This window comes from Eriocheir sinensis, unplaced genomic scaffold, assembly GCF_024679095.1.
Source record: "Eriocheir sinensis breed Jianghai 21 unplaced genomic scaffold, ASM2467909v1 Scaffold1064, whole genome shotgun sequence".
NCBI classification, from domain to species: Eukaryota; Metazoa; Arthropoda; class Malacostraca; order Decapoda; family Varunidae; genus Eriocheir; species Eriocheir sinensis.
In genome coordinates this window covers 1-16,992 of record NW_026110368.1, presented here as the reverse complement: position 1 = coordinate 16,992, position 16,992 = coordinate 1, and the positions used below count along the sequence as shown (strand labels likewise).

The 16,992-nt window shown below is 40.4% G+C and overlaps 1 long non-coding RNA gene across 2 annotated transcripts; it reads right to left on the bottom strand.

Moving 5' to 3' along the window:
• Positions 1 to 14,307: 14,307 nt before the first annotated feature.
• Positions 14,308 to 16,983, bottom strand: LOC126989134 (uncharacterized). Of its 2 annotated transcripts, none has more exons than XR_007742903.1 (3): positions 16,635 to 16,983; positions 16,417 to 16,525; positions 14,308 to 16,092 (listed from the first exon to the last, which is right to left on the bottom strand). It is a non-coding gene; the product is annotated as an uncharacterized LOC126989134 (long non-coding RNA). The 2 variants fall into 2 exon arrangements; XR_007742902.1 differs by having other exon boundaries at positions 16,744 to 16,983.
• Positions 16,984 to 16,992: the final 9 nt, after the last annotated feature.

Below are 16,992 nucleotides of genomic sequence, written 5' to 3'. Positions count from 1 at the left end.
CTCTCTCCTCAATAGATCCTCTCCTCAATAAATCCCCTCTCTCTCTCCTCAATAAATCCCCTCTCTCTCTCCTCAATAAATCCTCTCTCTCTCTCTCTCTCTCTCTCTCTCTCTCTCTCTCTCTCTCTCTCTCTCTCTCTCTCTCTCTCTCTCTATATATATATATATATATATATATATATCCTCAATAAATCCCCTCTCTCCTCAATAAATCCTCTCTTCTCTCTCTCTCTCTCTCTCTCTCTCTCTCTCTCTCTCTCTCTCTCTCTCTCTCTCTCTCTCTCTCTCTCTCTCTCTCCTCAATAAATCCTCTCAATAAATCTCCTCTCTCTCCTCAATAAATCCTCTCTCCTCAATAAATCCTCTCTTCTCAATAAATCCCCTCTCTCCTCAATAAATCCCCTCTCTCCTCAATAAATCCCCTCTATCTCCTCAATAAATCCTCTCTCTCTCTCTCTCTCTCTCTCTCTCTCTCTCTCTCTCTCTCTCTCTCTCTCTCTCTCTCTCTCTCCTCAATAAATCTCCTCTCTCTCCTCAATAAATCCTCTCTTCTCAATAAATCCCCTCCTCAATAAATCCTCTCTCTCAATAAATTCTCTCTCTCTCTCTCTCTCTCTCTCTCTCTCTCTCTCTCTCTCTCTCTCTCTCTCTCTCTCTCTCTTCAATAAATCCTCTCTCTTCTCAATAAATCCCCTCTCTCTCTCCTCAATAAATCCCCTCTCTCTCTCTCTCTCTCTCTCTCTCTCTGACACGGGTTCCGGACAAAAGTTCGTATAGAAAAACTTCATCTGGCAATAATTCGAAGGATAAAGTTCGTTTGCCATAAGTACGTAGAGTATAAAGTTCGTCATGTCAAAAGTTCGTAATGGGAAAAAATCGTAAAGGAAAAAAATCGTAAGCTTAAATGTTCGTCGTGCAAATGTTCGGTAGAAAGACGATCGTACACGTAAAAGTTTGTATGGAAAACGTTCGTATGCAAATGTTCGTACGCAACTGTTCGTACGCAAATATCCGTCAGAGATAAAGTTCGTATGGAATAGAAAAAAACTTTGTATGGCAATAATTCGTATGGTAAAGTTCGTTTGATTCTAGGACCAAAGTACGCATGGAAATAGTTTGTACAGAGAGAGAGAGAAAAAATAATGTGTGTGTGTGCATTTTTTAACATAACTGGGGACCAAAAGGTCTCCCGTGGTGAAAAACTGGTCCAGTAAGAAACTTTTTAAGGTACTGGGCGACAAGATCTTTAGTCTTGAAATAATTCCTGGAGGCAGTGGCTCATCTTGTCAGTGTGTATTATTTTGCATTAATGAGGGCGGTGGCGGCAGAGTGCAAAGTTATGATGTTGGTTGTTGGTAGCGGAGGTGATGGTGGTTGTCAGCAGGGTTGGCTCTTAGCGACACCCCCATTTTTCACGGGTTTCGGACAAAAATTCGTATAGAAAAGCTTCGTGTCGCAAGTATCCATAGCAACTCAGGGCCGCTTTCACAGTCGTTTTGTTTGTTTTGATCGCCGCTTTAATTAAAATTTCCACTTAAAACTGGCCGATGGGGTAGTGGCGGCTGCAGGGTTAGCCTAGCCCCGCACCTTACCACACACTCTCAACACCTTGCTTCCTCTGCAGCCGCCACTACCCCATAGGCCAGTTTCACATGGAAAACTATAGCGTCGATCGGCGCCGTAGGTAACGATCAAAACAAACAAAACGACTGAAAGCGGCCCTTATTGCCATACAAACATGCTCACAAACTTTTTCCGTCCGTACTACTTTACACAAGAATTTTATCCTGACGAACATTTGCGTACGGATAATTGCACATGATTTTTTTTTCTATACTAACTTTTGTCGTTACGAATATTTTACATACGTACTTTATACCATACGAATATCTGCATACGAACTTTAGCGAACGAACTTTTACTTAAGTATTTTTGTCAGATGAACTTAATCCCTGATGCAAATTTGCGTACAAACTTTTTGCTTACGAACAATTTCATACAAAACTTTTCCATACGAACTTTTGTCGTTACGAATAATTTACATACATACTTTATACCATACGAACTTCAGCGTACGTACTTTTTCAGACGAACTTTATCCCTTACAAACATTTGCTTACAAACAATTGTGTATGAACTTTATGCATGCGAACTATTGTTGTGTTGAATTTAGACAGTGAAGAGAATTTATTATTTCCAAAAGCATGTTAATGTTTATACAGCCTATTAATCCCTCACTTGATCTGCAGATACTGCCAGAAGAAGAAGAGGAGGAGGAAGAGGATACAGAGGAATCAGTTGGTGAGTGTCAATAATAATTCTTTCCTGTTTCTCCTCCTCCCTTATCGTTATACTACCTCCTCTTAATTACATCTGTTCTCTGCCTAATCCTCCCTTCATTCTCTGATCCCCTTCCTCTTCCTCCTCTCCTTTCCACAGTTGTTTCTTCTCTCCGTCTGTTGGTTCCTCCCATGGAGGTATAATGGCTGCTGGAGTCCACATCACCGGAATCTCAGCTTCCATTAATTATGTGAGCAATATATTAGCCACACTCTCAACCCTCTCGCTTCCTCTGCAGCCGCCACCACCCCATAGGCCAGTTTCACATGGAAAACTATAGCATCGATCGGCGCCATTGGTAACGATCAAAACAAAGGATCCCTAAGTGCCGAAAGTCTGTCATAAGCAGCCTGAATTTACTAATTCACCTAAAGTAACCTTACTCTGTCTTGAATGACCCTAAACTAATGTAATTCACTCCCATCTTACCTAAAACTACAGTTGAATTACCTAAACTTGCCTTAAAATAATCCCTAAACGAAATTCACTCCAAGGTAACCTGAATCTGACCTATCCTGACATTACCTTAATATCCTAACCTTACCTTAACTTATACTGACCATACCCTTAAGTGAGTGTTTCAGGACTGTAAAGAAATATATTTACAATAAATTCCCAAGTATTCAACAAGTGCCTCACTAAGCAAAGAGTAGTTGGCGTTGTTTTTCGCCGAATTTGCTTATCACTCTCGTGACTGAACAGGGGGGGATATCATAGTGGACATAGAGGAGGGCAAGTCCGTTCAGGCGCTCTTTGCCAACGGTACTCCTCAACTAGGTGTTAAGCCTTTTCAATGCTGAGAAAGACCTCTCGTTGGAGACTGGAAGCGTCAACAGAGTTTTCAAGAGAATGGCGAGATTGGGGAACACGCTGGTGCTGGCGTGTGCCTGGGCTTCTTTGATAGTTTGGAAGACCAAAACAGATAATGCCCAGTGCCTTCACGAGTGTCAGGGATTCCATGTCGAGCTCGTAGAGCTTCTCCGCTTGAAGCACAGCTGCAACATCCGTTTCGAGGCCATTGAGGAGTTGCTTGAGCTGATCGAAGTGCGACAGGCACTGTGTAGTCGCCGAACCGACTCTTCAACTCAGCCAAGACGTGGTCCACGAATGGAATGTACACCGCCCGGCGGTAGCACTCCTCAGCATTCTCGCACGGAACATTTGATCGCTGGGTCTGTCGTCCACAGAGTCGTGGCACAGGGATGGTGTCATGCGATGACCCCACCTCTACCAAAAGCTCTTCCGCTTTCATGAACACATCGTGGAAATGATTCTCCACATCTGCTCTGAACTTGCCAAAAATGGTCTCGATGCCACGAATCGGGCATAGGCTGACACCAGGTCGCCATCTTTTCTCTGAAGAGTTCGGCTTGGCTTGAGAGTATGCGCCAATGTACACTCCACTACAACCAGTCCAACGAGAAAGCGGGGAACATGTATGGCGATGAGAAGGAGCCCAGCGGTGGCGTCAAGTTCTTCCTTGAGAAAAACATCAATGACAGGCAGAAATTCAACAAAAACCAGCACTGCGTCATGCCTCTCAATCCACCTGGTGGGGCACAGGGGAACAAGCTCTTCGCGCTTGGCCGAGGTAAGCTTGACAACCTCTGTGAAGCGGAGACAGTGCATATTTGAAGAATGAATGAAGTTGCACACCTCGGTCAGTGTTTGAAGAGCGATCTTCACTTCCTTGACGTCACACGGCTTCGTCAGTACTAGATTCTGCCGGTGGTCAGAGCAGTGGATTGGCTTGGCCAGGGTGTACTTCTTCATGAGTACTGCGGCACACCCTTTGAATTTTCCCATCATGGCACTTGCTCCATCGAAACCAAGTCCCCTGCACTTGGCCATGTCCAATCCGAGGTCTTCAACGGTGCGCAAAAGGAGCCAGGCTAAACCTTTACCGGTGAGGCCTGGCGTGCACAAAGGCAAGGAAGTCTTCCCTTATTTCCTGATGATAGTGGCCTGCACTAAAATTCACTTTCTGCTTGCATGTGAGGAATGAGGTCACCCCATATCCACCCCTGGGTTACGGGTATGTGGTACGTAACGTTGGGACCTGTTCGGGTAAGCCACGAGTGCGGATCTTTGCTTTCTATCCCCAGAGTAGTCCACTGTAAGTCAGATTATACTGCTCACTGTACCAGGAATTACCTTCTGAATAAAGCCTTGAACGTAATGACGACGCACTCTGCTCGTTTGAAAAGCTGTTATGAATGTTTGGGACAGGTTACTATGGTGGCTAGGTCATTACATACTCAAATCAGGACTAGGTTTTGGGAGACAGGTCAGGTCATTTTGTTGTAGACTTGTGATACTGGGCTGGACTGCACTGGGTACACCATCGCACGCTGAAGTTGTTGCGCACAATTTATAATGATATTTTTTTGGAGTGACAGGCTTTTTTTCATTATTGGTTCTTTTTTTTCTTGAACTGTTTACTGTAAACAAAAAGTATGTTAATGTTTATGTTGTAGTACGCTACCGGGCTCTCAAGGAGGTTTAAGACTGATTCGTCGTAGCGACAACTGACTTAATATTCTGGTACTTCAAGAGTATTTGAAGGAGCTCGTAGTTGGGGTGATGAAACGTTGTCGCTTTTTATATTTAATTTTAACTTATTTTAACACTTTGAATAACAAAATAATATAAAATACAGAATACACTTCAATCAGACCCAGCGGGTCGTCAGGCCTCGCACACTGCCTGTTAAGGGACAAGTAACGTCCTACTTCAATACTAGTTGCAATCCTAAATATTTCTTATTACACATACACTGAAGATATATACTCTTATAATCTAAACAATACCACTATACACAATGGACACTAGTGCGCTTTCCTTTACGGTACAACACTTCACTTTCTACTCACGACAGCGTAGATGAACACGACACATATTGTGTCTAAAATTTAGAGGACACGTGAGTGTCGGTCAGAAATATTTCTAGTTCTGCCCCGAGTACTCGAGGAACCCCTTATATGGGCGATTGCCTACGTCACTATACGTCATCACTACGTCATACCTATTGACTGGGTACACAAGGCTCCTGCACTGAGGGTGCACTCCTTTCCCTATGATATTGTTACATCCTCTATGGTTATAGCACATAAGAGTGAATATTCATGAGTAGTGTTATTTTACATGACTTCCGTTTACATGATTCTCGTCCTTATAGTCTTTAGCGTGGTGCTGTCGTTGGGTGAAGTGGGCGGTTTCGGGAAGCCGGCAGAGCGCCGGCTGTATGGTGGCCAGACGCCCCTTTTTGCTTCCTGTGTGTTTTGATAATGATTTGTTCTTCTCACTGTCGCCTCGCTGTGCTGTGTTCTTCAAATTGTTCTTAAAGTTGGATGTATTCTAACGTTCTACGTCGCTTTCGTCTTCCTTGTTTATTTGTGATGGATGTACTGGGTCAGTTGACGTTACTGCGTCTGTGTTAGTGGATGCAGCGCCCTGCAAGTACCACATTTACACAGTTAATTGACACCGAACTTGATTTGCAGACACTACCAAACGAAGAAGAGGAGGAGGAGGACTGGGAAGAAGACGAGGAACACAGGAGGAGCCCATTGGTGAGTGTTGATTTATTTTTTCTAAAATGGTTAACGAGCAGTCAAGGAATTTTTATAATAAGGAGGGAAAGTGTGATGTTTTTTTGTAGTTTTGTCAAGTTGTTGAGGGTGAGAAGGCCCCCATTAGATAGCTTACACTATAGCTGGTCTGTTTCGTTAGGGGGGTCCATGGGCGCAAAGGGGGGATTATATACATCCATTTAGACTTTGTGGATCATTTTTAGTGGAGGTAATTCTCTCTCTCTCTCTCTCTCTCTCTCTCTCTCTCTCTCTCTCTCTCTCTCTCTCTCTCTCTCCATTATCTATCTTGGCCGCTTCCATTAAAATCTTTCTTATATTTTCTCACTCTCAGCAACAGCTTTCTCCCTCTCTGTTCCGTCCTTCTTGGCTCGGGGGCCTCTTAAACAAGGCGTCACAGTGCAGGGAGGCGTTAACATGAGCCCAGTCAGAGTGGGATGGACGCAGGAGAGGTTTGAATTTAATCTGGGTTTTGATGACACAATATTAACTATATCCTGGGATTGGTATAATAAGACACTTTTGCTTCTCACGTCAACTATGTTCTGTATTTCTGAAGGTCAAAGAGGAGGCAATCGGGTTCTAATGAGTGTTTCTTCATGTTTTGTATTGTAACATGAACCATTCTCAGGCAGTTTAAATGCTGGGGCTGACCTCATCCTTATTTAATTGAGTCAATGATAACTCTAGGTGGTGGTATAGAAGCATAATTACCGGTAAAATTATACAGAATTATAATATCTGCCAAAATTAATACGTAAAGCACATACTGCACCATAGCTATACGATATATGAGGATGATAGGTATCTATTTAGTAATGCTGTGATTACACTGTTAAAAATCTGCTGCAAGGCTTTGAGGCCTGTCACTAGTGGAGCCTGTGACCACATGTTGTCTGCAGACCCATTCATACGTTAGAGACAGACACACCAGTCGGCTGTGCTATTTGACGATGACTGAGGCCTTCACCGTCAAGGATAATGATGACTTTGTGGCGGTCTTGTGGGGTCTGCATTGCCACCAACTTGGGCATGTCTTTGGCCAGTATAGTAAGACAGTTTTGCTTCTTACATCAGCTATTTCTAAGGGCTAAAGAGGGGATCAGTTGGGTTGCAATGAGTGTTTTGTGGGGTTCCTGCAACTGAAGAAGGGTTAGGCCAGCACCAGGGTTATAAAACTACCCCTGGAAATGCCCACAATTCCTAGGAAGGCCTTGCCAGATGTGTGTTTCTTCAGGGTCATGGTACAGAGGAAGGGTCACACTACCACCAGGGCCACAAAACTACCCCTGGAAATGCCCACAACTCCTAGGAAATCCTTGACAAATGTGTGTTTCTATAGGTTCATGGTACAGAGGAAAGGTCACACTACCACCAGGGCCACAAAACTGCTCCTGGAAATGTTCAAAACTCCTACGAAAACCTTGGCAAATCTGTGTTTTTAGGTTCATGATACAGAGGAAGGATCAAACTACCATCGAGGTCACAAATCTACCCCTGGAAATAAAGAAAAAAACCATAAAAGGACAGAATTAGGATCAAACGACTTCAGTATAACCATTTCAAATAGTCTGTTTGGGTGTTGGATTCCCTCCCTCTCCTATGTTATCTATTGGTAATACATGAGAGGGAAAAATAAAGTGTTGGGACTGTGCAAAGTATTACGAGTTAAACCCGAGAAGTTTTGGGTCCCTCCAAAGGTCGGTTTAGGGGCCGTTTTACAGGGCCAATCCGAGGAGTTTTGGGTCCCTACAGAGTTATTCATCCCAAACTCTGTAGGGACCAGAAACTTCTCGGGTTAAAGGCTCCTCCATCAAAGCGAGAAAAATGAGAAAAAATCATCACTCACGCAAACCATTTCATAATATATATCAACGCATTTGTGATCAGTTTATGCCCGGTATCATAAGACACTTTTGCTTCCCACATCAGCTATTTCAAAAGGCCAAAGAGGGGGTCAGTCGGGTTCTAATGAGTGTTTCTTGAGGTTCACGGTGCGGAAGAATGGTTAAACTACCACCAGGGTCATAAAACTACTCCTGGATATACCCACAACTCCGAGGAAAGCCTTGTCAAATATATGTCTTATAATGCGACCTTATGTATCATCTATTTTAGGGGGTTTATGTCATGGCAAAAATTTGGCCCGTCGCTGCTACACGGTAAAGCCATAAAATTGGCCTGTCGCTGCTACCAGGTTAATTGTATTTTGACGCTCTGACCTCACACGGCACGGCTAGTCTAGTCTCGCATTGGCTGGGCTCCTGCGTGAGGACTAAGCCTGTATTGCACCCAGCAGCACATACATGGCAAGGCTTTCGGAGGAGTCTGGGGCATTTCCAGGGGTAGTTTAATGACCCTTCTGGTAATGTGACTTCTGTACCATGATCAGAAGAAATGCACATTTGAGAAGGCTTTCGGATGAGTTTTGCGCATTTCCAGAGGTAGTTTAATGACCCTGGTGGTAGTGTGACCCTTCTTCTGTACCATGAACCTGAAAAACACACATTTGAGAAGGCTTTCGAATGAGTTTTGCGCATTTCCAGGGGTAGTTTAATGACCCTGGTGGTAGTGTGACCATTCTTCTGAACCTTGAACTTACCAAAACATTCAATAAGACCTAACTGACCTCATTTTTGGCCTTTGGAAATATCTGATGTGAGGGAGTGAGGCATCTAAGTATACCTACCTTAGTAACCTTTCTTTAGCAGCTCTTAGGATGAAGATTCTGTACGTCAGTAAGGGAGGAAAATACATTCGTTGAAGGAGATTTTATACCTTAGGGAAGTGTCTGAAGGAGTGAGCTACTCAACCCATTGTGGAGGTTAGCTTGAAGAGGTGGAGGACTTCCTCTCTCCTGTTGAGTGCCTCATGGTGTGCCTGGTAATTAAGATTATATAAATGTTCTTGTCTATCATATAGCATTTTGTTCATCCTCTCTCTCTCTCTCTCTCTCTCTCTCTCTCTCTCTCTCTCTCTCTCTCTCTCTCTCTCTCTCTCTCTCTCTCTCTCTCTCTCTCTCTCTCTCTCTCTCTCTCTCTCTCAATAAATCCACTCTCTCAATAAATCCACTCTCCTCAATAAATCCTCTCTCTCTCTCTCTCTCTCTCTCTCTCTCTCTCTCTCTCTCTCTCTCTCTCTCTCTCTCTCTCTCTCCTCAATAAATTCTCTCTCTCTCTCCTCAATAAATTCTCTCTCTCTCTCCTCAATAAATCCTCTCTCTCCTCTCTCTCTCTCTCTCTCTCTCTCTCTCTCTCAATAAATCTTCTCTCTCTCAATAAATCTCCTCTCTCTCAATAAATCAACTCTCTCTCTAAATAAATCTCCTCTCTCTCAATAAATCATCTCTCTCAATAAATCTCCTCTCTCAATAAATCACCTCTCAATAAATCTCCTCTCTCTCTCCATAAATCTCTCTCAATAAATCTCTCTCCTCAATAAATCTCCTCTCTCTCTCTCAATAAATCTCTCTCTCAATAAATCTCTCTCGCTCAATAAATCTCCTCTCTCTCTCTCTCTCTCTCAATAAATCTCCTCTCTCTCTCTCAATAAATCCTCTCTCTCAATAAATCATCTCTCTCAATAAATCTCCTCTCTCAATAAATCTCCTCTCAATAAATCTCCTCTCAATAAATCTCCTCTCTCTCTCAATAAATCTCCTCTCTCTCTCAATAAATCAAATCTCTCTCAATAAAACTCCTCTCAATCTCAATAAATCTCCTCTCTCTCTCAATAAATCTCTCTCTCTCTCTCTCAATAAATCATCTCTCTCTCAATAAATCTCCTCTCTCTCTCAATAAATCCTCTCTCTCTCAATAAATCATCTCTCTCAATAAATCTCCTCTCTCTCTCAATAAATCTCCTCTCTCTCTCAATAAATCTCCTCTCTCTCTCAATAAATCTCCTCTCTATCACAATAAATCTCCTCTCTCTCTCAATAAATCTCCTCTCTATCACAATAAATCTCCTCTCTCTCAATAAATCTCCTCTCTTTCTCTCAATAAATCTCCTCTCTATCACAATAAATCTCCTCTCTCTCTCAATAAATCTCCTCTCTCACTCAATAAATTTTTTGCTGGGGTTTCGTTCCTCTCGTCAAGGGTCCGTACGTTACCTGAGGTGTTGGCTGGCCTGTGGTGACTGCCTCTTCGTCCTTCTTCCTCCCTTATACCTCCATCTCTGGACCTTTCTCTCCCTTCGTATATTTATTATTCTCATTTTATCTCCCTTCCATTGTGTATTTTCCTCCTCCCCACTTTCTCTCTCTACACATAATCAGTCCGTTCCTAGTCAGTGCGTAATGTTTTATATACGAGGCGTCCTGCCGAGAGGGTTTAAGTGACCTGTTCTTCAGTAAATTATGGGTTCAGTTTCCCTCCCAGAACACATTTCAAGACTCCCGACCCTTGCTTATAACATATACAAGGTCCCACGTGCCCATCTCGGCTGGACGCCAGGCAGTTTTTGTAATGTTGGCTTCGGTTTCTCAGATCCTGACGCAATTTGTTAGATTTTTCCTTCGTTTTTATACGTATAGGTGTCGTACCTCAGTGTCTTTCTTAATGATTATTTTGTCTGTATATCATTCCATGTTATTTCTGTCATTCTGTTCCTCCTCAGTGCGTAATATACGAGACATCCAGCCAAGATATCTTAGCTGGCCGTCTTGTAGTTTGTGTAAAATTTGCTTCGGCTGTCACAGATTTCACCTCTGTTCTCTTTCTGTGTGTGGTTCAGGCTTCTCTTGCCGACATATTTGTTTAATTTCATTTGGCGTTTTGGTAATTGTTTATGTCTACTCTCTCATTACCACTCCTCTCTTCTGCTCTCTCTCCAAGCTCCTCCTCTCAACTTTTCCTTTTCATTCTTCTTTTAACTCATTTTCTCCCTCATTTTGACTCATCTTTTACTCTCCCTTCTTTTACTCATCTCCTCTTTCCATTCCTCTTCTTCTATTTATTGGCAACTTATTGCAATATATATATATATATATATATATATATATATATATATATATATATATATATATATATATATATATATATATATATATATATATATATATATATATATATATATATATATATATATATATATATATATATATATATATATATATATATATATATATATATATATATATATATATATATATATATATATATATATATATATATATATATATATATATATATATATATATATATTGCATATATATATATATATATATATATATATATATATATATATATATATATATATATATATATATATATATATATATATATATATATATATATATATATATATATATATATATATATATATATATATATATATATATATATATATATATATATATATATATATATATATATATATATATATATATATATATATATATATATATATATATATATATATATATATATATATATATATATATATATATATATATATATATATATATATATATATATATATATATATATATATATATATATATATATATATATATATATATATATATATATATTGCAAACTTATTGCAATATATATATATATATATATATATATATATATATATATATATATATATATATATATATATATATATATATATATATATATATATATATATATATATATATATATATATATATATATATATATATATATATATATATATATATATATATATATATATATATATATATATATATATATATATATATATATATATATATATATATATATATATATATATATATATATATATATATATATATTATTGCATATATACTTATTGCATAGTATATATATATATATATATATATATATATATATATATATATATATATATATATATATATATATATATATATATATATATATATATATATATATATATATATTGCCAACTTATTGCAGGATATACTTATTGCATAGTATTGCAACATATATGCAAAAAGTGAGCCATATAATTTTTCTAAAATAAATACAAAATTATTTTTTTGTCAATCATTTATTAAATAAATAGAGCACATTTCCTTCACTAAGAGGCTGATTCTGCAGGAACTTGACATCTTGGTGTTCTTTCTTCTTCCAGAGTGTGCGGTGTCCCGCAGGCAGACCGAGATGTCCGTTCAATTCTGCCGAAGGAAAGAAGTCGTGTTAGTCAACTCTGATGACTTGTACTTTTCTCTGCAAGGGACTGTTCTGTAAGCCAGTCACAGAAGATGTGAACTGTATCTGTACTATGAAGTCTTATAAATAAAGTTAAGGACCACACCTATGACTTTATCTTGCCCCAAACCCATTTAGCTAATATCCCTGGACACTTTTTTTAGGTATAATTGACTTAGGCTACTTTAAGCTAATTCTATATATATTAAAGGGAGGAACTAATTTTCATACAGAAAAAAAAACTTATATAAAAAGAATTATATATGAATTGGAAACAAGATATAAGAGACGACAACGAAGGGAACTAACAAGAGGAGAGATTGTATGCATAAAGAGCTCAAAAGTCATTGAAAAAGCAATGGAGGTTAAGAGACAATAATAAACATATGAAATAAAAGACGTGGAAACAAGGATATACAACCAAGAAGAAAATAAGACAGACATGAGATTATTACTATGACATAAATACCTTAGACAAAGAGAAAGCAGATAACATATCACAGACTAAAATATTTGAGGCGTACGGCAGAGAAGTGAGGTGACATTAGGAATGGCGACCCTTGTGTAAATTGTACGAAGGGTCTCTTTCCCCTTGCAATTAGTATCATAACATAGCAATTTAACTCTAATTTGCACTGGGAAAGACAGACTACCCCTCCAAGGATGAACGAGGGACGAATCAAAATGGAAGCTCAACTTTTATGGGGCAGACGGAGGGTCACTTTCCCTTGTAACGTACATCATGACGAGCAATATGGCAATAATTATGTTCTAGTTAGCAAGGGGGGAAAGGAAGAACAAGATATAGTTACTTGCAAGGGAAAATAAACCTTGCATAGGATGAGCGGAGGGCTGGAAGTCTCGTAATCTGTTCTCAGTGTGTGAACGTACTCTAGTATACGTAAGAATAGGTCATCGTGCCTTAGGATTTCTCTGCCGTAAGCCTCGTTTATACGTTAAGAGATGAGGAGGAAGGGAAACAAGCAAATAATGGAACTATATATACGATACAGTGAAAAGGATTTACCGAGAAGGATGTACGTATGAGAGGAGGAAAGTGAGGAGGAGGAGGCGGAGAAGAGAGAGATTAAGGTAAGTAAAGGGAAGTAAAACAGATGATGAGGATAAATAAAACTAAATAAAGAAGGAATGATTAGAACTGAGAGAGAGAGAGAAAGGTACATCACAGAGGAGGAAAGTCTGGAATTTGAGGAAGACAAGGAGGAAGGAACGCCAGCCATGGAGTCTACTAGCGTCAAGGAGCTGATTCAAGGTACGTCTCAAACTTTCCTTCCTAAGATCTATGAAGCAGACCCTTCCGCCCCTCACGTCAGCTACTTGCAAAGGTCAATAAGGAGATCAATCAAGTTCTCACGAGTCTTGTTTTAAGATTCATGGTAAGGAGAAAGTTAAAACTACCACCTGGGTCATCAAACTGCCCCTGGAAATTCTCACAACTCCTACAAAAGCCTGTCAAATGTGTGCGCTTGGAACAATATTTTTAAGAATGTGACTGTCAGATGCCAAAAAGGAGATCAATCGGGTTCTAATTGAGTGGTTTTGAAGGTTCATGGTACATAGGAAGGGTTAATCTATCACCAGGGTCATAAAACTACCCCTGGAAATGCCCAAACCTCCTACGGAAGCCTTAAATACAAGTCTCTCGGGATGGCTTTTTCAAGAATGTGAGCCTCGGACATTTCCGCTCCTCACATCAGCTACTTCCAAAGGCCGTAAAGGAGATTAATTGGGTTCTTTTGACTTGTTTTATAGGTTCATGGTAAAGAGGAAAGGTCTTGCTACAACCAGGGTCATAAAACTACCCCTGGAAATGCCCGCAACTCCTATGAAAGCCCTGTCAGTTTACCTCCCGGTCAGCAAAAGTTATCCTAACCTTGGATTAAACTTAGATTTTAACGTAACCTCCTGTGAGAGCAAGATAAAAATTGAGACAAAATAGCTCAATTCCGGCCCTCACGGTACCATGAGCAGACTAGAATAGATGGTCTAGGATAAAAAGTTTTTCATTTAGTCGCAACAACATCTGTGGTCATATGCCGGAGAGAGACAGGAGGGGAAGGAATTAAAGAAGGAAACAGATCCCAGGAGACGGGACACAACCCCTGATTAATACCTGGTAACCATTCACTGCTGGGTGGACAGGGGCGTAGGGTATCGGAAAGCCAAATTTTCCACTCCGCCCGGGAATCGAACCCGGGCTCTCTCGGTTGTGAGCCGAGTGTGATAACCACTGCACCACGAAGTCCCCTGTAGAAGGGTTAAACTACCACCAGGGTCATCAAACTACCCCTGGAAATGCCCACAACTCCTATGAAGGCCCTGTCAAAGGTGTGTGCTTGAGCAGGTGACATTTTTCAGTCCTCACTGTTTCCTACGTAATATTGTAGTTTGCAAAAAATGATCAAATTTTACAAAAAATTACCAAATTGAGTGCATGGAGAGGGAGGGACGTTAGCCACACCAAGCTAAGCACAACCTATGCAGCACTCAGAACAAGACCTACTGACAGCCTAACACGTCACTGCACTTCGTAACGTCATAACATACACACCACATGACGTAGAGACACCAAGTTTGTGGCAGATTGAAGAGGAAGGATGGATAAACAAATGCTGGTATATTCAAAGCTGCCGGGTTAGGGAGAGCCGTGATACTGATAATGTTAAGTGAGCAATTTTCAGGAAGACGTCACATTTCCGTACAGGGACAACCGATTGCATGGTACGTCAAACTACTAGAGAAAGGAATGGTGAATGTACAGCGGAAATTTGACATTATTTCACAGTGTAATTTATTGGTTATTACAGCGTTTTGAATGGTAAACATTATACTGGCCACAATATGAGCCTTTGTTGACAGCATATACTAAGGCTTCAGTGAGAGGGAACAGGAGGTATTTCATGGTGTGTTTTAGTGGTTATTACGACATGTATTCAAAGGTAAACACATGATTATTATACTGCCCGTAGAGTGACCCTTCTTTAACTGTATATACTCAGGCTTCAGAAAGAGAGAGGGAGCTGACTAACTAGAATTTTTACTTCATTTTGTCCCAAGTTCTCTCTATTTTTCCTCCCTCTCCTTCAGTCTATCTTAAATCCTCCCTCTCCTCCAGCCTCCAAATATCCCTCCCTGACTGGAGCGATGTAAATGGGGCAGTGATGTGCTTCTTGGATGACTGTTTGGATTATTGAACTCTCTCTTTCTCTATTCTGACCACCACAATCAACCGAGATCAACCAAAATTCATCCCAACCTAGCCAAAGGATCGATCTACCAGCCTACCGAACATCAACCATCTGCCGCACACAGTAACAGAATGGTAGAGAAAAAGGTTCAGAAAATATTACAAAAAATTCTTTACCATCCTGAAACCCACACTTAATGCATGACTCTCTATTCTGACCACCACAATCAACCAAAATTCATCTGAACATAGTCAAAGGACCCATCTACCAGCCTACTGAATGGTAGAGAAAAAGGTAGAAAAATATTACCAGCAAAATTCCGTACAATCCCATGACCCAAACTTCACACAAAAAGGGAAAATAATGACCCACAAAAAGCCTTCTCCGTTACTTTAAAACTTTTTATAGAAAGGAAAACTTATCAAAAAGCCTGCCATGTGTTTTTTTTTTCTCTCTCTCTCCTACTTCCATAATACCAAACATTATCCCAAGCTGTCCCCTCATCCTATCCCTTTCTCTGATCCCAACACATTATTCCTAAACATTTCACTGCCCAAACACACACATTTGACAAGGCTTTCATAGGGGTTGTGGGAGGCATTTCCAAGACTAGTTTTATGACCCTGGTGGTAGCTTGACCCTTCCTATGTGCCGTGAACCTAAAGAAACACACATTTGACAAGGCATTCATAGGGGTTGTTGGAGGCATTTCCAGGGGTAGTTTTGTGAGCCTGGTGGGAGTTCGACCCTTCCTCTGTACCAGGAACCTAAAGAAATAAATGTACAATTGACAAGGCTTTCAAGGGAGCTTAGAGCATTTCCAGTGGTAGTTTTGTGACCCTGGTGGGAGTTCGACCCTTCCTCTGTACCAGGAACCTAAAGAAATATATGCACAATTGACAAGGCTTTCAAGGGAGTTTAGGGCATTTCCAGGGTTAGTTTAGTGACCCTGGTGGGAGTTCGACCCTTCCTCTGTACCAGGAACCTAAAGAAATATATGCACAATTGACATGGCTTTCAAGGAGTTTAGGGCATTTCCAGGGTAGTTTGTGACCCTGGTGGAAGTTCGACCCTTCCTCTGTACCAGGAACCTAAAGAAATAAATGCACAATTGACAAGGCTTTCAAGGGAGTTTAGGGCATTTCCAGGGGTAGTTTTGTGACCCTGGTGGGAGTTCGACCCTTCCTCTGTACCAGGAACCTAAAGAAATAAATGCACAATTGACAAGGCTTTCAAGGGAGTTTAGGGCATTTTCAGGGGTAGTTTTGTGACCCTGGTGGGAGTTCAACCCTTCCTCTGTACCAGGAACCTAAAGAAATAAATGCACAATTGACAAGGCTTTCAAGGGAGTTTAGGGCATTTCCAGGGGTAGTTTTGTGACCCTGGTGGGAGTTCAACCCTTCCTCTGTACCAGGAACCTAAAGAAATAAATGCACAATTGACAAGGCTTTCAAGGGAGTTTAGGGCATTTCCAGGGGTAGTTTTGTGACCCTGGTGGGAGTTCGACCCTTCCTCTGTACCAGGAACCTAAAGAAATAAATGCACAATTGACAAGGCTTTCAAGGGAGTTTAGGGCATTTCCAGGGGTAGTTTTGTGACCCTGGTGGGTGTTCGACCCTTCTTCTGTACAAGGAACCTAAAAACACACATTGGAGAAGGTTTTCATG